General features: G+C 41.6%; 1 pseudogene; it reads left to right on the forward strand.

The window, feature by feature from the left end:
- Positions 1–682: 682 nt before the first annotated feature.
- LOC101148921 (TAR DNA-binding protein 43-like) lies at positions 683–2,484 on the forward strand (annotated as a pseudogene).
- The last annotated feature ends 6,509 nt before the right edge of the window (positions 2,485–8,993 follow it).

Genomic DNA, 8,993 nt, shown 5'->3' on the forward strand with positions numbered 1-8,993 from the left:
CATTTACCTTTCTCTCTACCTGATTTCTCCAGAATTTAAAAACTATTCGGGCCGGACGCGGTGCCTCACGCCTGTAATCCCAGCACTTTGGGAGGCTGAGGCGGGCAGATCACCTGAGGTGAGTTCGAGACCAGCCTGACCAACATGGAGAAACCCCGTCTGTACTAAAAATACAAAATTAGCTGGGCGTGGTGGTGCATGCCTGTAATCCCAGCTACTTGGGTGGCTGAGGCAGGAGAATTGCTTGAACCCGGGAGGTGGAGGTTGCGGTGAGCTGAGATTGTGCCACTGCACTCCAGCCTGGGCAACAAAAACGAAACTCTGTCTCCAAAATAAATAAATAAATAAATAAATAAATAAATAAATAAATAAATAAAAAATAAAAACTATTCATGAGTATTATTTTATGACCCTGTGGTTATTTGTGTAAGTTCAATAAGAATATGTTTTCTTTTGTAACAGGACACTGAAGACACTGGTTATTTTACCAAGGCTTTGATTGGAATGCCATATTTTCAGATATGAATAGACTGCTTGAGGAATTGATGTTGTCTTTATAGAGTTGATAAAAAGCCCCTAGCATTTTGTGGGAGTGAAGTGGTTGTTGGGCTGTGCTTGGATCTGTTGCTCCCTCAGTGTCCCTGTTGGGATTCCCAGCAGCAGCCTAGCAGAAAAGTAAAAGATGTCTGAATATATTCGGGTAACTGAAAATGAGAACAGTGAGCCCATTTAAATACCTTCAGAAGACGAAGGGACGGTGCTGCTGTCCACAGTTACAGCCCAGGGGCACATGGGCTTTGCTACAGGAATCCAGTGTCTCAATGTATGAGAGGTTTCCGGCTGGTAGAAGGAATTCTACATGCCCCCGATGCTGGCTGGGGAAATCTGGTGTATGTTTTCAACTATCCCAAAGACAACAAAAGCAAAATGGATGAGACAGATGCTTCATCAGCAGTGAAAGTGAAAAGTTTTGGGTCTCCCGTGGAAAACAACTGAACAGGATCTGAAAGAATATTTTAGTACTTTTGGAGAAGTTCTTACAGTGCAGGTCAAGAAAGATATTAAGACTGGTCATTCAGAGGGGTTTGGCTTTATTCATTTTATAGAATATGAAACACAGGTGAAAGTAATGTCACATTGACATATGATAGATGGACAATGGTGTGACTGTAAACTTGCTAATTCTAAGCAAAGCCCAGATGAACACTGAGAAGCAGAAAAGTGTTTTTGGGGCAGTACAGAGAACATAACTGTGGATGAGCTGTCGCAGTTCTGTCAGTACGGGGAAGTGGTGGATGTCTTCATCCCCAAGCCGTTCAGGGCCTTTGCCTTTGTTACATTTGCAGATGATCAGGTTGCTCAATCTCTCTCATTTTTTAATTTTTATTATACTTTAAGTTCTAGGGTACATGTGCACAACATGCAGGTTTATTACACAGGTATACATGTGCCATGTTGTTTTGCTGCACCCATCAGCTCATCATTTACATTACGTATTTCTCCTAATGCTACCGCTCCCCCAGCCCCGCACCACCTGACAGGCCTGGGTGTGTGATGCTCTCCTCCCTGTGTCCAAGTGTTCTCATTGTTCAATTCCCACCTCTGAGTGAGAACATCCGGTGTTCGGTTTTCTGTCCTTGCGATAGTTTGCTCAGAATGATGGTTTCTAGCTTCATCCATGTCTCTGCAAAGGACATGAACTCATTCTTTTTTATGGCTGCATAGTATTCCATGGTGTATATGTGCCACATTTTCTTAATCCAGTCTATCATTGATGGACATTTAGGTTGGTTCGAAGTCTTTGCTATTGTGAATGTGCTGCAATAAACATATGTGGGTTACACAATCTCTTTGTGGAGAGGACTTGATCATTAAAGGAATCAGTGTTCAAATACCCAATGCCAACCTAAGGACAATAGCAATAGAAAGAAGTGGAAGATTTGGTGGTAATCCAGGTGGCTTTGGGAATCAGGGTGGATTTGGTAATAGTAGAGAGGATGGAGCTGGTTTGGGAAACAACCAAGGTAGTATTATGGGTGGTGGGATAAACTTTGGTGAGTTCAGCATTAATCCAGCCATGATGGCTGCAGCCCAGGCAGTGCTACAGAGCAGTTGGGGTATCATGGGCGTGTTAGCCAGCCAGCAGAGCCAGTCAGGCCCATTGCGTAATAACCAAAGCCAAGGCAACATGCAGAGGGAGCCAAACCAGGCCTTCGATTCTGGAAATAACTCATAGTGGTTCTAATTCTGGGGCAGCAATTGGTTGGGGATCAGCATCAAAAGCAGGGTGGGGCAGTGGTTTTAATGAAGGCTTTGGCTCAAGCATGGATTCTAAGTCTTCTGGCTGGGGAATGTAGATGGTGGGGTTGTGGTTGCTTGGTATAGAATGGTGGGAATTCAAATTTTTCTAAACTCATGGTAAGTACATTGTAAAATACATATGTACTAAGAATTTTCAAAATTGGTTTGTTCAGTGTGTAGTATATTCAGTAGCATTTTTGACATTTTTCTTTAGGAAAAAGAAGAGCTAAAGGAATTTTACGTTTTGTTACGTAAAGGATTGAAATATTGTGGTTGAAAGTGAACTGCTGTTTGCCTGATTGGTAAACCAACACACTACAATTGATATCAAAAGGCTTCTGTAATATTTTATCCCTGGACTTGTCAAGTGAATTCTTTGCATGTTCAAAATGGAAACCATTGATTAGAACTACATTCTTTACTCCTTGTTTTAATTTGAACCCCACCATATGGATTTTTTTCCTTAAGAAAATCTCCTTTTGGGAGATCATGGTGTCACAGCATTTAGTTCTTTTGTTTCTTAACACTTTTCTTCTCTCATATACAAAAGCACAATAGCCTTCATTTAATCTCTGCAGTTCATCTCATTTCAAATGTTTATGGAAGAAGCACTTCATTGAAAGTAGTGCTGTAAATATTCTGCCATAGGAATACTTCTGTCTACATGCTTTCTCATTTAAGAATTCATCATTGGCTGGACGCGGTGGCTCACGCCTGTAATCCCAGCACTTTGGGAGGCCAAGGCGGGCGGATCACAAGGTCAGGAAATCGAGACCATCCTGGCTAACATGGTGAAACCCCCTCTCTACTAAAAATACAAAAATTACCCGGGCGTGGTGGCAGGCGCCTGTAATCCCAGCTACTCAGAAGGCTGAGGCAGGAGAATCGCTTGAACCCAGGGGAACAGAGGTTGCAGCGAGCCGAGACTGTGCTACTGCACTCCAGCCTGGGTGACGCAGTCAGACCCTGTCTAAAAAAAAAAAAAAAAAAAGAATTCCTCATCACGCATCACAGGCCCATTTTTATCTAGTATTCTTTATTTCATGGAGTAGTATCAACGCTATGAATGCAAGGCTGTGATATGGAACCAGAAGGCTGTTACAACTTTTGAAACCTTGTGTGGGACTGATGGTGGTGCGGAGGTATGAAAGGTTAGTATGAGTGAGAAAAGGAGAGAGCGCGTGCAGAGACTTGGTAGTGCATAATGGATATATATATATGTGTGTGTATATATATACATATATACATGTATTTTTTTTTTTTTTGAGATAGAGTTTCGCTCTTGTTGTTCAGGCTAGAGTGCAATGGTGCAATCTCAGCTCACTGCAGCCTCCGCCTCCCAGGTTCAAGCGATTCTCCTGCCTCAGCCTTCCAAATAGCTGGGATTACAGGCATGCCCCACCATGCCTGGCTAATTTTGTATTTTTAGTAGAGACAGGGTTTCTCCATGCTGGTCAGGGTGGTCTCGAACTCCCAACCTCAGGTGATCTGCCCGCCTCGACCTCTCAGAGTGTTGTGATTACAGGGGTGAGCCACTGCTCCCGGCCAATGGATATTTTTTAACTTAGTGAGATGTGCCTCTCAATCCTGTGGCTTTGATGAGACAGTGTGCAGAAGGCAATGATAGCAAATAATGTATGAATTTTTTTTGCATTCAAAGGACATCCACATCTGTTGGAAGACTTTAAGTGAGTTTTTGTTCTTGGATAACCCACATTAGTTGAATGTGTTAAGTGAAATTATACTTGTATTCTCCCAACCCCTTTGTCAACTGCTGTGAATGCTGTATGGTGTGTGTTCTCTTCTGTTACTGATAAGTAAGTGTGGTAATGTGAACTGAAGCTGATGGGTTGAGAACATGGACTGAACTTGCAGTGTGCTTTGCAAGAGTACTTGGAAGCAGAGTTCGCCAGTTAGCTTAGGTGTCTCAAAGAAGAGTGGAAGTTCTAATGTCTGTTAGCTACCCATAAGAGTGCTGTTTGCTGCAGTTCTGTGTCCTGTGCTTGGATACTTTTTATAAGAGTTGTCAATGTTGGAAATTCTTAAAGAAAACCGATTTAATTTTAAAAAAAAGCCTCTTGGAAAAACTGGCCTGGTACATTGTCTATGCTGTTCTTTCACAAGATTCTTGACCTATGGTAAGTGAAGAATGTTACTTTCTGACAGGCCTAGGAAACTCAAGATATTTTCGAACTTCAAGAAGAGAGAAATTCACCCAATTTGTACATGTATTACAGGCACAGTCTGATGGTGAATCCTTGGCTTGGCTTCCTAGCCTTGAGAGGTTTTAAAAAATCTAATCCGGATGGGGCATGTGGTTCATACCTGTAATCCCAGCACTTTGGGAGGCTGAGGCAGGAGGGTTGCTTGAGGCCAGCAGTTCGAGACCACCTGGCCAACACAGCAAGACGGCATCTCTACTGAAAAATAAATAAGCTGGTTGCAGTGACTCATGCCTTTAATTCCAGCATTTTGGGAGGCTGAGGCAGGCAGATCGCTCGAGGCCAGGAGTTCAAGAGGAGCCTGGCTAACATGGTGAAACCTATCTCTACTAAAAATACAAAAGTTAGCTGGGTGTTGTGGTGCATGCCTATAATCTCAGCTACTTGGAAGGCTGAGGCAGGAGAATTGCTTGAACCTGGGAGGCAGAGGTTGCAGTGAACCGAGATCATACCACTGCACTCTAGGTGACAGAGATTCTGTCTCAAAAAATAAAAATAAAAAGAAATAAATAAGTCCTGGCGTGGTGGTTCACGCCTGTAATCCTAGCACTTTGGGAGGCTGAGGTGGGCGGATCACTTGAGGTCAGGAGTTCAAGACCAGCCTGGCCAACATCGTGAAATCCCGTCTCTACTAAAAATACACACACACAAAATACACACACACAAAATACACACACACACACACACAAATTAGCTGGACGTGGTGGTGGGCACTTGTAATCCAAGCTACTCAGGAGGCTGAGGCAGGATAATTGCTCCAGGAGGCAGAAGTTGCAGTGAGCCAAGATCACACCACTACTCTCCAGCCTGGGCAACAGAGTGAGACTCCATCTCAAAAAAAAAAAAAAAAGTTCCAGCAAAGCCAATTTAAAAGGAGCCTATGGCTGGCCACAGTGGCTCATGCCTGTAGTCCCAGCTACTTGGGAGGCTGAGGCAGGAGAATCACTTGAACCAGGGAGGCAGAAGTTGCAGTGAGCCAAGATCACCACTGCACTCCAACCTGGGCAACAAAGCAAGACTCTGGCTCAAAAAAAATAAAATAAAACAAAACAAAATAAATAAATAAAGAAAGAAACCTATACGGCTAATCACTATTCTTGCTTCACATTATGCAAATAATCAGGTCAAGTATAATAATACTAACTTTTTTTTTTGCCAATAAATTGGTCTTTCCATGATTTCTCATTGGTAGGACGGGGGACTATAGTGAGAAAAATTATGCTTCAGAAGAAAACTATAGTGCAACTGTTAGTTATTCAATTCTAGCCCTGATCATCATATTTGAGCTCATATTATCTTCCCACAATTTGGACCAAATTCTGAATTATTTCCTGGCTACAAGAAGTCTCTGCCAGGCGTGATGGCTAATGCTTTAATCCTAGCACTTTGGGAGGTCAGTGTGGGAGGGCCAATTGACTCCAGGAGTTCATGATCAGCCTGGGCAACATGGTGAAACCCCATCTCTACAAAAATTCAAAAATTAGCCATGATGGTGTGTCCCTGTAGTCCTAGCTACTCAGGAGGCTGAGGTGAGAGGATCATCTGAGCCCTGGCTCATCTGAGCCAAAGCTGCAATGAGCCCTGACTGCCCCAGTCTGGTCGACAGAGTGAGACCTTATCTCAAAAAAACAAAACAAAACAAAAAAAACCCGCTGGGTTGTCATTTTCTTCATGATGTTGTCAGTTGACTCCTTAATGGAATTTTTTTTTTCTCATTCTGGCATACAAATTCTTTTTTTTTTTTTTTTGTTTTTGTGTTTTTTTGTTTTGTTTTTGTTTTTGCTTATAAATCTTATGTGTTACCAGAAAACTAAAGTCATGAATTCCAAGGACTAGAGATGATTCAATAGGCCATAGCAGCTCTATAAACCAATGATTGACTGAGGTTTCATTTTTGTCGTTCTGTGATGCCATACCAAATCAACTTTTGAGTGCTCTTTAAAAATTCTTCACTAACAGCATGCTGGCTTGTGCCTGTAATTCCTGCTATCTGGGAGGCTGAAGTGGAGATTCACTTAAGTCCAGGAGAGAGAGACCAGCCTGGGCAATATAGTGAGACCCCATGTATACTAAAACAAAATTCCTCATTGAAATGTCTCTTTCTTTCCCTCTTGATGTGGGACAGGACTATCCAAGAATGAGCCTTCCGGGTGACAAAACACCCTAACACTCAGATTTTGGTAATTAATGTTTTCAAGAAGACAGTTTTTAAATTTTTAATATTTAATATTTATTTTTTATTTCTTTTTTGAGACAGGGTGTCACTCTGTTGCCCAGGCTGGAGTGCAATGGCGTGATCTTGGCCTCAGGGCAACCTCCATCTCCTGGGCTCAAGTAATCCTCCCACCTCAGCCTCCTGAGGAGCTGGGACTACAGGCACATGCCCTTAAACCCGGCTAATTTTTGTATTTTTCGTAGAGACAGGATTTCCCCGTTGCCTAAGCTAGTCTCAAACTCCTGAGCTCATGCGATTCTCCCACCTCGACCACTCAAAAAGTGCTGGGATTACAGGCATGAGCCACCACATCTAGCCAAGAGGAAAGATTTTTTTTTTTTAATCAAAAGGAGAAATGTGGAAAAAAAATAAAAGAAGAGACATTTTATCTGAGGAATATGAGTTCCTTTTAAATTGTCAGGCCCGGAGAAGCATTGGAATAAAACAGCAGTCATGTTACTTCACCATGAGCCAATAATTACCTCTTGAGGCCTGGCGCAGTGGCTCAGGTCTGTAATCTCAGCACTTTGAGAGGCCAAGGAGGGCAATCTCTTAAGCTTAGGAGTTCAAGACCAGCCTGGGCAATATGGTGAAACCTCGTCGCTGCAAAATATCCAAAAAATTAGCTGGGCATGGAGGCATGTGCCTGTAGTCCCAGCTGCTATGGCGGCTGAGGTGGGAGGATGCCTTGAGCCTGAAAGGCGGAGGTTATAGTGACCTAAGATTGCATTACTGAAATCCAGCCTGGGCAACAGGGCGAGAGCCTGTCTCAAAAAGAAAAAAACCAAATCCAAAAAAAAAAAACAACTGTTAAAGTCACTTGTTATGTGGGCTTTAGACTAATAATGCCAAGTAGCCATAAAATGCCACACACCCTAGAGTTCAACAATGTATCACCAATCACTAACCAATGTTATTTCTGTAAACCAATGAGAATTCCTGACAAAACTTTTGTAATCACTCCCTCTGCTGATTCATCCCTTTTTCTTTAAAAATGTGATCCTCTCCTTTGTTCCCAGAGCACTCCTCAAGGTAAGGTGGAAGTACGTCCTGGTCTGCAGTCCTCAAACTTGGCCCAGATAAACTCTCTACGTTAATTTTGCCTCCGCTTCTTCCTTTTAAGTTGACAAACTATATACTTTATTGTCTGTATTCTTTCTTACAGCTTATATGAATCTACAGTTATCTCAAATGACATTAATTTTAAATAAATAAGTAGTCACATCTCTCTTAAAAAGTAGGGCAGATATGAAAAAAATATGACATTAAATGAGAATGTGTAAAAAGTTATATTTTATTTTACACATACAGACACACACACACACACACACATTTTTGAGACAGGATCTCCCTCTGTCACCCTTGCTGGACTGCAATGATGTGATCATAGCTCACCGTAGCCTCTACCTTCCAGGGCTCAGGTGATCCTCCCACCTCAGCGTCTCAAGTAGTTGGGATTATAGGCTTGCACCACCATGCCCAGTTAATTTTTGTATTTTTTGGTAGAGACGGGGTTTCACCATGTTGCCCAGGCTGGTCTTGAACTACTGGACTCAAGTGATCTACCTGCCTTGGCTTTCCAAAGTGCTGAGATTACAGTTGTGAACCACCATGCAGAGCCTATTTCACTATATTTTTGAAGAATGTTTAACGTTATTTAAAACAATTTAACTTTATATGAAAAGAAATCTAATCAGAATGATTCTAATCTTTTAATTTATACATAAAAAGACTGAGAAAAAATAAAATGTTAATTCAGTATTAATTTACATGGTTATTTTCTCCTCCTTGTAACTTTTCCAGATTTCAGATTTTCTATTCTCATAATTTAAAAAAGTTAACAGGAATTTAACGTATAGAGTAGATATAAGGTTGAAATAATACAATGTCTGGGATTTGTGTCAAATGCAAGGAGGAGAGAAGGAATTAGATGGTTAAAGAGAAAACAAGTTTGGCTGAGTTGGTAATTTTTGAGGCTGGGTGATGATAGGTCCCCAGGGTTTCATTTCTATTCTCTTTACTTATCTATTTGAAATTTTTCATAATAAATTTTTTTTAAAGAATTAGCTTATACACGCAAATGTACAGTCAATTTTTTCTTATCCACAGTAGTTCTATAAAGTCATCTCAAACATTGAATTAGACATTACAGAGCCATTGCTCCTGGGCATAACATAGGGTTAGGTTCCCTCAAGCCCCTGGTCACAACATTCTCATCAGGGGATAACCAGGTAACCTTGTTTTATTCCTGTTTC

Source organism: Gorilla gorilla, chromosome 7 (genome assembly GCF_029281585.2).
Source record: "Gorilla gorilla gorilla isolate KB3781 chromosome 7, NHGRI_mGorGor1-v2.1_pri, whole genome shotgun sequence".
Taxonomy (NCBI): domain Eukaryota; kingdom Metazoa; phylum Chordata; class Mammalia; order Primates; family Hominidae; genus Gorilla; species Gorilla gorilla.